The sequence below is a fragment of the Canis aureus genome, chromosome 3, assembly GCF_053574225.1.
Source record: "Canis aureus isolate CA01 chromosome 3, VMU_Caureus_v.1.0, whole genome shotgun sequence".
Classification (NCBI taxonomy): domain Eukaryota; kingdom Metazoa; phylum Chordata; class Mammalia; order Carnivora; family Canidae; genus Canis; species Canis aureus.
The window spans coordinates 39386470-39402598 of NC_135613.1; the positions used below are offsets into that span (position 1 = coordinate 39386470).

Consider the following 16129-nt stretch of genomic DNA (forward strand, 5'->3'; position numbering starts at 1 on the left):
GAGTTTACATAGGACTTTTACATCTGCCTCACCTTCTCAAACTATAATAAATGTTCACGTAGAAGGTAGATGTTCCAAGAAATATATACCCTACAGGATCAGAATGACAGATTTTTTTTTTAGGGATTCAATTATTTTTTTAAAGAAAAATGTGGGACAAATAATTTGATATATTAAAATTTTAATATATTGTGGAATACAATACACCATTAGCATGACCTTTTTAGATAACATTGTTTTCAAAAGAAAAAAATCTGCAGTCATGGTGGGGTACTTAGAATTATATTTCTAGACCACATTCTCATTTATATTTGTAAGAAAACAGTGGAAAAGTTGCCACAGTTTGCATGACACACATTATCTCTTAAATTCACAAGTCATCTTTCTTTTTCTGGAATTTTCTTTTGCCTTCTCTTGTTCACCCTTCTAACACATTTTCCAAGACCCAATTTAAGAGTTGCATTCTTTTTGAAGATTTCTTTAACTCCTGGTAGGGGCTCTCTTCATGTTCCACATGCCTATGTTCAGCCGCTTCTCAATTAGCTGTTTATATGTCCATCTTTCCTCACAGACAGGGATCTCCTGGAGAAAGGGGATCATATCTTGACTTCCACTCTTCTCATGGTATCATTTACATAAAACAATCTGAAAACCTCATAATCAGGCCATAGTAAAAACAAACAAAAAACAAACTTCTTTCTGAATATTTCCAAGAGACTCTGATCATATTTTGCTTTCCTTGAGTGATGACTTTTATTTAATCACTAAAATACATGAAGCATCTACTCTGTGCCAAGTTACATGCTAGCATTTTATAAATATTGTCTCATTTAATCTCTGCCACACCCTGGGAGGTACTATTGATTCTATTTTGCAAAATAGGGAAGTAAGGTCCATATAATTAAATCACTTATTCAAGGTCATAAAAGATGTAATCCTTATATTTTGGGAAAGTTTTAATTTAATTAAGGTCATATACACATACACACACACACATGCAGAGTTATTTCTTATGTGTCAAAGCTGTAGCAAAATGAAAAGAATAGAAATTCTGAGTCCTGGTTCATGGCTCTGTAGCCCAGTAGCTGTGTAGCTTTAAATTTGGGATAAAATCTGTTTTCGACCCTGTATTAGTTTTCCTCCAGCACAAAGCACATGCCCATCCCCATGTGTGCCCTGCCTGAATCTTGTGACACCGGCCTTCATGGACTGCTCTCTCGGGCTCTCTTATGGTGTGCCTTCTGGTTTGATTTAGCCAACAACAAGGGCCTGACAGCTCCTTGATCTTGGGACCTGAGCAAAAGGTGGTGGTGACCCTGTAGGGTGTTGTGGTAGCTTCATCTCTTATCCATTCAGGCACAAGGTTGATAATGCTTCTCAGGCTATGAGGTTTTCCAAGAGTTTTATTTTCTCTCATTTCCCTTAACCTTAGCTACACTATACATAGTACTTTCACGCAACTCTTCAAATAGCCCACGGAGGGATCCCTGGGTGGCTCAGCGGTTTAGCACCGCCTTCAGCCTAGGGTGTGATCCTGGAGACCCGGGGTCCAGTCCCACGTTGGGGTCCCAGCATGGAGCCTGCTCCCTCTGCCTGTGTCTCTGCTTCTCTCTCTCTCTCTCATGAATAAATAACTAAAATCTAAAAAAAAAAAAAAAAAAAAAAGCGCACGGAGTGTGCCATTTCTGTTAAGATAGGGACTAACACACTTTGGGCAAGACCCTTTATCTGTCCCACCCTAAATGTCCTCATCTGTAAAATGGGGATAATAACAACGTGACTTATAGGATTTCTGTGAGGATAAGATATGTTAAAAAGTACTTTGTAAATTTAAAAGTACTCCTAAAATGTTTATAATTGTAAATGTATTGTTCTTTTCTGTGACAGTGGGCACTTTCATTTACCAAATATCTACTGAGGATCTAGTTATGTAAGGTCCTACACTAAGAGCTGAGCAAAATCCTTTCAGCAGAGATTTAATTAGAGAGGGGAAAAGATGCATTTAGGCTAAGGGAGGGAGAAATGGGTCTTAATAGAGGAAAAGAGATGACTTGGCCTTAAAGGATAGTAGGATTTTTAGGTAAATTGGCAGGAAGCAGTGCAAAGGATCCTAGGGGCAAGTGAATGTGTGCTGGGAGGTGCAGAGGTGGGAGAGAACAATGCATATTCAGGGCAAGTCAGCAAACTAGTTGCATGGGAGAAGAGGCTGGGACTTCATGCAGTGTCGGGCCAGACTTTCAAGGCCTTTGTAAAGAGTAATTATATTTTTTAGGAGCCCTGGATGAATAAGAGGAAAATAAATTTCAATGTATTTTAATATCTTTTTCCTGCTATGGCATCTGTCCTACGAAAAGCTATGCATTGAAAAATAAGTGATCCGGTGGGATTTGGATGTCTTCACAATATGATTCGATTGATTGTCCTAATGGATTTTGCAGTAGATTGGATATTAAAGTGGCCAAGAAAAGATTTGACTGAAAATAGACAATTTAGTCCAACCAGTACCTTTGTCAATAACTATTTCCTTAACTTCTACTATTGGATATTATCTTGGGACCCAAGGAGGTTAAAAACAAACAAACAAAAAACCCCACCTCCCCCCACCACACACAGTTCATTTAGGAAAGGACCTGTCCAGTCTGTATTCTTCCTGCTTCTCCTCTGTATTTGATAGATACACAATACACATGTATCATTTTTATTCCTTTTGGTTAAATAATAAAATGAATGGCTCATTTAAGATATTATTTAGAGCAGAGCTACCCAGTAGAACTTTCTGTGATGGTAAAAATATCCCATATTTGGGCTGTTCAATATGGGGACAACTAGCTACACATAGCTATTGAAAACTTGAAACATATCTAATGCAACCTGAGGGACTGAATTTTAATTCTATACAATATTATTTAATACAAATTTAAATTTAAATAGCAACATTTGGTTAGTGGCTACTGTATTAGTGCAGATCTAGAGAGAAGTGTTCCTACATAGGAAATCCACATAAAATGCATTTACCGTGTTTCTATAATACTGCATAGTTGATGAAATTCTCTTCCATAGAGCCTAATTGCAACAATGTTTGAGCGACGGCTTCATGGTTCCTGGGGTAAGGTTCCAGGCACTTCCTATGAACGCCTACCTTATTTCACTTTAAGAATACTGTTGTCTATTGAAAGATGAGTGGATAAAGAAGATGTGGTCTATGTATGCAAGGGAATATTATTCAGCCATTAGAAATGACGAATGCCCACCATTTGCTTCAACGTGGGTGGAACTGGAGGTATTATGATGAGTGAAGTAAGTTAATTGTAGAAGGACAATCATCATATGGTTTCATTCATATGGGGAATATAATAAATAATGAAAGGGAATAAAGGGGAAAGGAGAGAAAATGAGTGGGAAAAATCAGAGAGGTTGACAGATCATGGGAGACTCCTAACTCTGGGAAACGAACAAGGAGTGGTGGAAGGGGAGGCAGGTGGGGTGGGGCAAGGGGTGACTGGGTGATGGGCACTGAGGGGAGCACTGGATGGGATGAGCACTGGGTGTTATAATATGTTGGCAAACCAAACTCCAATAAAAAATTAAAAAAAAAAAAAGAATACTGTTTAATCCAAGTTTACTTAACTTTTCTCCTAAAGGGTTAAATGGGGGTGTCAGGAGATGATTTTCTAGCTGTAATCACTGTGATTCATGGAATGTGGTTACACCTGCTGGGCTTAAAATAGCACAAACTTAATTTAGTAGCACCTGTAGTCAGTCTAACTAATTATATAAAAAGGCTTGGTAAGCCTGTGATTATGCTGAGGGACAGAATCACTGTGTGAGTGGTTGCATGAACAGCCTGCTAAGGACTTCTCAATGGGTAAGATAGGTAAGCACAATGTACTTATTTTTTATTATAATTGTTTGAAAAATTATGTGCATATATGCAACATAGAAAATATAGACAGTGCAAAACATAATTTGTACATGAACTACAAGGTTAAAGAAGCCTTTCCAAATGAAACATTCTAATATTCTTTGATACATCTCAGAGTCAGAATCTATATCGCCTTGAGGTAAGATTGGGGAAAGCCAGAGAAAAGGAAAATACATTATCCAGCTTTTTAAAACTATATTGAGTATCTTGTGGTTCTCTGAATACTCCATCCTCCTGAACATTACTATTCTCTGTGAGTCCTGTTTATCCATCCAGAGAAACCCTTCATCTTCCTTGTTGACTAATAGATACCGTTTTGTGTTGTCCAAGAACCAGCACCAATGATAGGTCCTTTATTGAGATTTCTTTGACTTCCCAATAGATGCAGTGATATCCCTTCCTTGACAATTTTCATCTACCTCAATTAGAGCAAAAGAATCACTATGGATATTCATTTTTATGTGTATGCACCATGAGAATGTGAGCCCTTTAAGAGCAGGAGCTGTGTTCAATTATCTTTGTATTCCCAAGAATTATCACAGATCTCCATGATGCTTAATTCATAATTGTTAAAAACAAAAACATGAGTCACCATTCATAGCTAGAATGTAATTTCAAGTTATTATTGTTTCTATATGTTCACATAGAGATGTGTGTTGGAACAATTGAAAACAGAAATACTCCCCAAATGTTTGGGATTATATGCTGGAATGTATTTTATGAAGTAAGGACTTTAACCCTTTTAAGTATTTTTTGTTTAATATAATAAAATTTATCCCTTCATTAATCATCAAAGCTTTGAGCCTCCACTAATTTGACTAACCTGAAATACAGTCTTTTCTTGTTCTTTACCACTACTCCCACTATTTGCCAATAATTTTAAATTATTCTGAGTATTCCAGAGGAGATGTAATTTTCTATATAAAATAATCACCCCAAAATGTTAATTCCATAAGAACAAGTGTTCCTTCTTGTTTTGTTTTCAGTTTTGGTTCTGACAAACACCCATAGCCTTAAACAGTACTTCATACCTAGTAAAACTCAAGAAGTATTTTATGTTAAAAGTAATAAACAAGTATAATTTAACTATTTCTTTACAATCCTTCGTTCTATCATCCTATATGTTCACCATCTTGCTTAATTGACCATGACCACCAGCCACTTATCCACTCACAGGTTGTTGCCACATGGCCTCCTCCTGGCCTCGTCTAAACAATGGCACTCTATGCCCCCAGACAGCTACCCATTCCACCACTGACCTCTGTGAGCCCACTTCTAGGATTCCATCACCCACCAACTGGTTCACTTTTTCCACTTTACCTGACCAACTCTTTCAGTGGGAGTTTCGATAACAGAGCTGATTGGTGCACCTAGTGATACCATTCTTCTCAAATGACTCTTCTTTGCAGAGACTTTGGACACAGGATAATGGTGGTGGTGGTATTATGTCTGGGTGAGAGAATGCTCAAAAGTAATCTGCTAGAATAAATGAAAATACTGCTCTCTTCAATAGTCAAGCCCATTTGGTCTGTTCCATTCTGCCAGACTTCGCTTAGTGTGATTTTCCTCTTAGAAACTTTATATACATTTTTTTTTCTTAGTCCAGGCCCCCTCACAAACTTACCATTTATTGTGTGGTTATGGTCTAGATTTATGGCCCCTTATAGGAAGTTCCAGGCCACATGAAAATTTAAATAGGTGTTTGAGTATCTGTTTTTCCCTGTGACTGGTCATCCCAGAGAAGTCAGGCTATTCCAGGTATGGCTCATGGAGGGAATGAAATTGGAAAGCCTTTGTAGTTAAAGAATTTGGGGATGTGGTCCCTACTATTAAAGAGGTCACTATTGGGTGTGGGTACAAATTAGAATAGGGTATGACTGCTATCTTTCCTTTTATACTTTGTTATGAACCAAAGATAAGAAATTAGGAGACCAGGTTACTGGACTATAGAACTTTCTATAACAGTGATTCACAAACTTGGTGGGTTATTAGAGTCACTTGGGAGTCCTAGAATACAATTCTGGGATATTCCCAGAATTGGCTCCAGGGTTCCAGAGCCCCCTTTTTTTTTTTCTTTAAATACTGATGGAGTTCTTTTAGCATCCTCTGGGATTTGGGATGCTAGTCACAGAGGGCCTCTAGTATAGTATAGGCCTGCCTCTCTCTCTCTCTCTCTCTCTCTCTCTCTCTCTCTCTCTATATATATATATATATATATATATGGAACACATAGAAAAGAATAATGCTTAATGTTTGTACTACACATCAGAGAAAAGGAACACTAGCTTGTGGCCTGAACCAACCCTCCTCTCAAGGGCTCTCCAGCCACTCTATGGCAGTTCCCAGATTGCTGAGTTATATTTGTGTGCTACTGCACAATGCTCAGTTGGGAAGCTTTGATTTAGAGAAAGTATGACCTAACTCAACTCTTCAGTCTATTTAGTATCATATCTAAATGTGTCCAAATTAGTTTGGTAGTTCTGTATTCCCTGAACAATACTTACTTAAAGAGGATAGAAGACAGTTGAAAATTATAGAAAGGGACTCCAAAATAAAATGTTTCCATGAATAAATCCACAAAAAGATAACTTGCATAAAGATAAGTATCATTGGAACTTTAGAACACTTTATTTTCAAGTTTCCCTCAAAAATCTTCAAGCTCATATTCCTTACCTTGGTAACCAAGGTCTCTTTGTCAGAGCCTATATTTCTAAATGTATGTCCTTTTCCTCTTTACCCTAAATTCTAGCCAGAAGAGATTTTATGTGTTCACTGATGGTAGTACCAAACTACAACTAGACAAGCTTAGGTTCAAATCTAGAATCTGCACTTACAAGATGAATGACCTTGTAAAATTTATTTAAATTTGCTGAATTTCAATTTCTTAACCTAACAGATTCAATGTAAGTGTATCTTAGGTTGTAGACTGTTAGCAAATGATGGCCTCCATTCTTGACCTCGTATCTTTTCCCTTTGTAATGTGATTTTGTAGCTTATGCATCAATAGGTGGAGTCTGATTTCCCACTCCTTGAACTCGAGCTAGTCTTGAGACCTTTTTTAATAAAATATGATGGATGTGAATGTGCTAGTTCTGAACGTAGGCCTCAAGAGACCTTACATGTTCACTTCTGCTCTTCTGATTCCCACTCAGCTATCATTTGAACAAACTAACACTAGCTTCCTGAATTATATGAGCCCACCTGGAACAGAGATGAGCTGTCCTCCTAAGGACATTGTAGAAAAGCCAGCAACAATCTGACTCACAGGAAGATGAATAAGTGAACAGTGAACACAGGTGATATGAAAAGAATCCCACAGACAGCCCAGCACAAATTACCAACACATATAATTAAATTGTGAGCTTAAAAATATATGGCTGTTTTAAGCAAGTAGTTCCCAAACTTCAGCTTTCATCAGAAGCACTTTTAGGGCTTCTTTAAATAACAGTTACTCTACCCCACCTCTGGAGTTTCTGATTCACAGGTTTGGGTTGAGTTCCCCAAATTTCATTTCTAACAAGTTTCCCTATAATATTGATGCACATGGTCCAGGTACCATATTTTGGAAATGACCATTTTACACTGCTAGGTGTTGAAGTGATAATATATTAAAAGCTACCTGGCAAAGATACTCTAAAGCCTAGTTATGGATTTAAAGTGTCTGGAGGATAGTAGGCACTCAAGAAACTTAGGTACTGTTATCTGCTATATCTCTTTAACTAGTCCATAATTTCCTTAAGTAAAAGCATTATTAGTAAGTGCATCCTACTCTTCTCTCTCAGTTTCCATGTGGTAAATACTTAAATTTCAGTCCAATATCTTACAGAAATAGCAAGCAGATGTCCTACACAATTTCTTTGCTCTTTATCACGATTATATTCTTAGAACTTGGAGACCTTTTCTAAAGATAATTTGATACTCTTAAAATCCTAAAATCCTTGCTTGTTTCTTGCATCCATAAGTCTAGAATTCTGGTAAATCAGAGAGGATCAAAGTTTTATCATGGGATGATTGAAGATGTATATCTTGAGGGATTGAGGATTCTGGGAAGAAGGTAGCTTAAGTAATTACCCATGAAAAGAAAATTCAAAGTGGATGAAAGACATAAAAGTGAGACAGGAAACCATCAAAATCCTAGAGGAGAATATAAGCAGCAACCACTCTGGCCTCACCATAGCAACTTACTGCTCACAAAACTGAAAGGCAGCCTACAGAATGGGAGAAGATACTTGCAAATGAGATATCTGATAAAGGGTTAGTGTCCAGAATCTATAGAGAACTTATCAAACTGAACACCCAAAAACAACTAATCCAGCTAAGAAATGGACAGAAGGCAAGAATAGACGTTTTTCCAAGGAAGACCTCTAGATGGCCAACAGATACATGAAAAGATGCTCAACATCACTTATCATCAGGGAAATACAAATAAAAACCACAATGAAATACCACCTAACACCTGTCAGAATGGCTAAAGTTAACACAAGAAAAATAGGTGTTGGTTAGGATGCAGAGAAAGGGAATTCTTCATGCACATTAGTGGGACCACTCTGGAGAACAGTATGGGTATTCCTCAAAAAGCAAAAAAGAGAACTACTCTGTGATCCAGCAATTGCACTACTAGGTGTTTACCCAAAGAATACAAAAATACTAATTCAAAGAGGTACATGTACACCAATGTTTATAGCAGCATTATTATCAACAATAGCCAAACTATGGAGAGAGCCCAAAAGTCCATCAATTGATGAATATAGAAGGGGTGTATGTGTGTGTGATGAAATATTACTTAGTCATCAAAAAGAATGAAATCTTACCATTCACAATGACATGAATGGAGGTAAAGTGTAATATGCTAAGGGAAATAAGTCAGAGAAAGAAAAATACCATATAGTTTCATTCATATGTGGAATTAAGAAACAAAACAAAACAAAACAAAACAAAAAAGAAACAAAACAGATGAGCATATAGAAGGGGGAGGGAAGGAAAGAGGGGAAGCAATCCACAAAAGACTCTTAAAGACAAAACAAACGGGTGATAGAGGGAGATGGGTGGGGGATGGGCTGGTGGATGATGAGTATTTAGGAGGGCATTTGATACAGTGACGGCTGGGTATTGTATGTAGGTGATGAATCACTGAATTCTCCTGAAACCAATACTGCACTGTATGTTAGCTAAAGTAGAAATTAAATAAAAATTAGAAAGAAAATACATTTTAAAGAGTCTCATTGTTTGCTTCTCTCTCCCCCCCCCCCCCAATCTTCCTTCCCCTCCCTTTCCTCTCTTCATTTTCTGGGACTCCTATGGTACCAATGTTATCCATTTTAATAAATCACTGAGTTCTCTAAGTCTACCTTCATGGTCCATTACCTTTATCTCCCTCTTCTTTTCAGCTTCATTATTTTTTTAAGATTTTATTTATTTATTCATGAGAGACACAATGTGGGGGGGGGGGGCAGAAGGAGAAGCAGGCTTCTTGCAGGGAGCCTGACGGGACTCAATCCCAGGACCCCAGGATCACGCCCTGAGCCAAAGGCAGACGCTCAACCACTGAGTCACCATGCTCAGTCACTGAGGCATCCCTTTTTTTTTTTTTTTTTTTAATTATTTAGAGATTTTATTTACTTCTTAGAGAGAGGAGCAAGGGAAGGAGCAGAGGGGGATGGAAAGAGAGGGCGAAAGACTCTCAAACAGACTCTGCACTGAACTCAGAGCCCAACATAGGGCTCAATCTCATGATCTGAGCTGAAAACAAGAGCTGGATACTCAACTGACTGATCCACCCAGGAGGCCCTCATTATTTTCCATTATTTTATCTTCTATGTCAGTGATTCATTACTCTGCTTCATCCAACCTCATTGTTATGGCACCCATTTCAAGTTTGGATCTTGGCTATAGCCTTTTAAATTTTAGCTTGACTGGTTTCTAGTCTTTTATCTCTGCAGTAAGGGATTCTCTAGTGTCTTCTATGCTTTTTTTCAAGCCCAGCTACTATCTTTATAATTGTTTTAAATTCTAATTCAGACATTTTACTTATATAAGAGACTCTTAACTATACAGAACAAACAGGGTCAATGGATGGAGATGGGTGGGGGATGGGTTAAATGGGTAATGGTTGTTAAGGAGGGCACTTGCTGTGATGAGCACTGTGTATTATATGTAAGTTCTGCACCACTACAAATTCTATCTCTGAAACCAATTTTACCAAATGTGTTAATTAGTAGAATTTAAATAAAAACTTGAAATAAAAAAAGGAAGCACACCAAGAAGAGAACAGATAGGTTGGGAAGATTATGGACTAGAAATCTCTATAAGGTCTAATGGCAGCTCTAGTGGGAATACAGTGTAAGAACAGAAAAGAAAGAGTTACAGTCTGAATATAAGCTATTAGAATTTAAGATTTGGAGAATGAGTATTAATGCTGGGGAATATGTATTCTAAAACAGATCCCAAAGTGATTCTGATATGCAATAAGTTTGGTAATGTATATTGTACAATATGTTCTTTACTATCATTAAAATCCATGATCAGAGACAAATCTATATCACTTCTGTGATGGCTGAAAAACTGATGCTGTGAACATTACCAATTACATCATGCAATGTTTCCTACAAAATTCCATGAAAAGAATTTCTAATTTAGTGCTGAAAAGAAAAAGACAGTCTTTCCTGAAGAATTGATATATTTTTTTCCTTCAAGATGTTGAAAGTTATGAAACTCACCATGGTTACCTCGTCATCTTGGCTGTGAAAAAGCTAAAAGCCAACCCTGAAGCTTAGCAGTTTCCAGATTGTGTTAAGTCTGCTCTTTGTCCAGCCCTCCTATGAATACCTCCATGCTACCATTTATACATCATATTTCAGTTACACACTAAATTTATTCATCATCTTACCTGAAGACTCTAAAAGTAGGGACTGTATCTTCTATATTAGTTCATCTATAGTAACTAGCATAGTACCTGGTATGAAGATTGTAGGGATTTTTTTTTTTTTGCTAAATTATAAACTATATGCTAGTAACAGATGAATTAACACTAATGGTTAAGAGGTTTGCTCTTCTATGGATTTTAATTTTATATTTCATTTTAATCCTATGCAGTTCATTGCTGAGTATTAGGAAGAAATCCTTTCTCTCAATTTCTTGTATTTTCTTTTAGGTAAATTGAGTCCAGGTAGTCTTATACCTCTGACCTCTTTCTGCTTCTTTACTCAGTATATCCCAAGGGAGATGGAGTGACTCATCTGACTGGTAAATCTGAGAAGAATAAACAAGACACTCTCAGCCTAAGTCCTCCATTTTCTCCAGTTTCATCCTTTAAATCAATCAGATGTGTGTTTGATACACTGTTTTTATCCCTGTATTTATATAGGTCTAGCTTGTCCTCTGAAAGCTTGATTATCTTTATAAATACGTTCTTTACTCTTTGATTTCTTCATAGATTATCCTTTGCCATTGCCAGAATTAAAATTATTTCCTAAGACCCCATTTTTTCTTCACCTACAGAGCACCCTTTAATTACTTTGCTGCTTTTGGCCCTTGCGTGTTTCTGAGCCAGCTTATTTCCCAAGACTAAGGCATCACAGGAATGCTTTAATGAATTTTTGGTTTGGGATCTGTGATTATTTTTCCTATTTTTCTCTCTACAAGCAGAATTTGAATCTCTAACTTGATAGTAGCCCACACTTCTTTTTATTTGCACATTAATCTATTTTATTTCAAATCCTAACCACAATCTGGACCTCCAATATTCATAAGTATAATTAGCAGATACTATAACATACAGCCTCAGAAATAATATATAAGCAGAAAAGCCCTGAAACTCCAGACTAGCCTTGGCTTGGTTCCAAACAAGGTCCATGTTTATAATCTGAAAAATATCTTGGAATCATATGCAGACCTAGTTGACAAATATGTTAGATGGCATATCTTAATGTAGTGCACACAACAACTGTTTAGTAAAGGACTAGAAGGAAAACTAATAAAAATAGCCTGAACCAAAGATTTTGTCATCCCAGATTCAACCCAGGGCTTTTTGGGGAAGTTCTCAAAACAGCACTTCCCTTATAGTTCAAGTTCTTAAACAGTGAGCCAAAATATGTTGGCTCCCAACTTTGATAAGACTAAATTGGAGGATGTATTTTATACATGGGGCAGTAAACTCCTAATATTAATACAGATTTTACAGATTTATCCCCTACCTAGAGACAAAACCAAACATCCACAGGGCCCCAGAAAATATTTGGCATTTAGGGACAGGGGGGGAATGTGTGCTCCCTGGGAAATACTGCTCCAAGGGGGGATGGTGGAAGAAAGGAAGGGGTTAAACTGAGCATGCCCAGTTTACACTTCCCAAATGTATGCACCATTGACATGTATGTCACTTCACTTTCCCTTGACTGAGGTATGTAAAGAGAGGGAGAACATTCAGTAGTATTACAGAAATTGAGGCAAGGAGACTGAAATCAATCCTAAACTTTTAATAAAATAAGTTTGTATAAATGAATGGGAAAAAAGGAAGCTTCCACTGGAAAATACACATATTGAAGTAGAAAATCCTGCTCTGAAATTTGTAGATATTACCACTAGAATACTATTTTAAGTATCAAAATGAAAAAGCTTACTAGTGGCGTTGTGGTCCAGTCTACTTTTTGACACTTTTACTAAGCTGGAGGCCATTGCCTAAGAGTAGCTGAACAATCAATAACATCAGTGTGCAATCCTACCAAGCAATAGTTGCCCCCATGAACCATGCAATGACAATAACGACAGAGAGGGTGACCCTTATAAGCTCTTCTTATGTGCCAGGCATGTGCCAAGTGCTGTATATATGGCCACATTTGGTCCTTAAAGTGATCTTATGAGTTAAATATCTGTATTCTTATTTTATCATTAGGGAAAACAAGGTAAAGTAACATACCAAATAAAACTCATAAAGCCAAAAGTAGCAAAGTCAGGATTTGACCCCAGATTGGCTGACTATAAACTCTCTGTTCTTTTACAAATGCCAAAGTAAACATATCGCTAAATATCATGGGGCTGGATTATGAGAACCCTAGGACTCTTCTGACTTTCTGTGTTTCTATGACCTGACAGTGTAAAAAATTCCTGCTAGTTAAATGCTACCCCAGATCATTGTTTCTCTTCTTTTCTCTTTTCATTCTTTTCTGTTTCTTCTCTATTTGAAGGTTCCAATGGGCTAATTGGAAAGATCTTGCATAAATACAGTAAAAGTCATTATAAGGTTATCCAAAGGACAAAATGGGGAGGAAAGCTATGCTACAAGTGGAAAATTGTTGTAAGTTTGAATTACAACCTGGTTGGACCTGCTCAGGGATCTGTAGAGGAAAACATTATATGCCATGACACTGTGAAGTAGATTTTACTTCAAATTCTAGGACACAAAGAATATAATTTAAAAATAGAAGATAAATATTTTACAAATATGCTCTTAGATCTTATAATCTCAAAGACTAGAATTATGTAGAATCCTGATCAATATCATTCTAGGAAATATTCCCAGATATGTATTTAGTTCCTTAATTTAATATTTGGAAAGAGCACTGGGCTTTGAAGGTAAAGGTTTGGATCTTACTGTGTGAAATAGGATATATTGGTCTCTCAGAGCATTAATTTCTGTACAAAGGGCCAAACATTAATTTCACAGACTTAGTGTGAGTGGTCAAGGAAAGAAAAAGTGTATTAAAGTGCCTGGCTCAGTGCCAGGTATCTAGCTGACATTAATAAGTGACAGACTGTATTTGAAGGTACATCATTACTTTTCTTCAGATCCCTGGATCACTTTTGTGACAAATGCAACAATCTTATAAAGGTTTGAAAATCATTTTCATTTATTTAGTCACTCAATTACCATTTTTTGGTACCTCTGTTATGCCAGATACTGTGTTTCTCTCTATGGACATAGATTAAAGGAATGTTTTCAAGTTGCTTCTGATGGAGTAGAGAAGAAACCAGAAAATAGATTATTTTAAAACAGTATGAAACCTCATATGATAGAAGTAATCCCCCCAGAAAGGATCTCTAACCATAAAAGAAAAGTGATCCTAACTGTAATGAGATTTATAAATGGAGTCTTTCTTTGGCAACTCCATAACTTTCTGCTTTTGGCCAAATTACATATTGTTCTTACATGTGACTCTGTGTCTTATAACTTAAAGATCCTTGGGATCCCTGGGTGGCGCAGCGGTTTGGTGCCTGCCTTTGGCCCAGGGTGCGATCCTGGAGACCCGGGATCGAATCCCACGTTGGGCTCCCGGTGCATGGAGCCTGCTTCTCCCTCTGCATGTGTCTCTGCCTCTCTCTCTCTCTCTCTTTCTCTCTGTGACTATCATAAATAAAAAAAAAAAAAAAAAAAAGATCCTTGCTTGTGATACTGAAATGTACACTGGACTTGGGAACAAAAGAATTAAATTTTAAGTCTGTGTTTGTCATTTAGCAGTTGCCTGAATGGGCAAGTCAAAACACATCTGTGAACTTTAGTTTTTCCTTCTGTTAGAGCACATCTTTCTACTTTGTGTGTGATATGTGTGGTGTGGGAGTGTGGGCGGGCACATGCATACATTAAAAGAATTTTTCATTTCTGTAACACTGCAGAATAGCTAATCAAATGATGACATTCAGAAGGTCAGTAATTGTGTTTGGGTTTAATAATTGTGAAAAGGGCAAGAAAAATGTATAAGGTCATTCTGCATAGAGCAGGAAGCTGAATGTCACCAAAAGTCAAAGGTTGATTTTCTGTACCATTATTTAATGCCAATAGAGGGCCAGATTCTGTCCCCTGGATCCAAAGTTGATGTTTCAGACATGAATGGCTAATGTAAGGTGTGTATGCTGACACCCCCACAGTAGACAGGCCTCTGACTGTAGTCCTCTCCCTTACTGAGTTCTAGTAAAGTCTCAACGTCCTTTCTCAAAACTTTTGCTCCAGGCAGTCACTACTAATCTATCAGAGTTTGGCCCTCAGCTTGAAACTTATTTGGCATTCCAGATTCACAATCTGACTCTAACAGTGTCTCTGGCGTGACTTATGGTGACTGATTTCAGCTAATCAGCATACTGGAATCTTGCAGTCAGCAGGAAGAAATACCAGGAAAAAGCATTTCACACATTCATTCCGAAAAACATTCAGAAATTATAATAATTAAATACGTACTGTAACCAAAGACTTAGTGTCTACAAGTATCTTCACAGCTGCTGAGCTGCATCCCCCAGGCTTCTTTCGTTCCCTGTGAGTTTTCATGATAAATGCCTACCACCTAACGTCATCTGCTAATGTTTTTCTAATAACCTACAGAGGTGAAAGCCACTCATAACAGCTTCATCACTGATATTATTTATATGTATTTTATATATTGACTTTACAATCTGCATAAGGATATATAGACTTACATGTGTATATAATATGCATGTACATGTTTATACGTTACATTTTTTTCTAGGCATTTTACATTGCAGATGCTATTGTAACTGTTTTTAGTTCAATTTTCATTATTCATAGTTGCTGTATTAGTTATCTTGGGCTGTCATAACAAGATTTCATACAATGGATGGCTCAACAAAGTCTTGAGTTTCACTTTCTTACAATGATTTTGCTTTAACCATCTGGGTAATATTTGCTTCATAAAATTAGTTGGGAAGTATCCCATCTCTTTGATTTTCTAAAAGAGTTTGTGAGCAACTGATGAATTAATATTATTTTTCCACAAAATGATTGATTATATTTACCGGTGAAGTCATCTGAGCCTGGAGTTTCCTTTGTGGTGAAGTTATTAGCTACAAACTTACTTTCTTTAATATGTATGGCTATTAAATATATCTATTTCTTCTTGAATGATCTTTGGTATCTATCTATGTCTTTCAAATGATTTTCCCATCTCTAAATTGTTCAACTGATCAGCAAATGTTCACAATATTCCTTTTAAATGTCTGTTGACTCTACAGAGATATTCTTTTTCCCTCCTGCATTCCCTTCCTTTTCCTTCTCTCCCTCTCCCTTTCTATCTACTTAACTTCATTTCTGATATGGGCAATTTTCTTATTGAAGTATGTTTGACATACAGTGTTATATTAGTTTCAGGTGTTCAGCATAGTGATTTAACAATAAAATACATTAAGCAGTACTCACCACAGTAAGTGTAGTTAGCCTCTGCCACCTTACAAAATTATTCCAGTATTATTGACTATTTCCCTATGCTG

General features: G+C 36.9%; 1 long non-coding RNA gene across 1 annotated transcript in view; it reads right to left on the reverse strand.

Moving 5' to 3' along the window:
* Positions 1-262: 262 nt before the first annotated feature.
* The window catches only part of LOC144305159 (uncharacterized), a 99070-nt gene continuing 83203 nt past the window's right edge, over positions 263-16129 (reverse strand). The window contains exon 4 of the long non-coding RNA XR_013372194.1: positions 263-582. This is a non-coding gene — a long non-coding RNA (uncharacterized LOC144305159). The remainder of the gene's footprint in view (positions 583-16129) is intronic.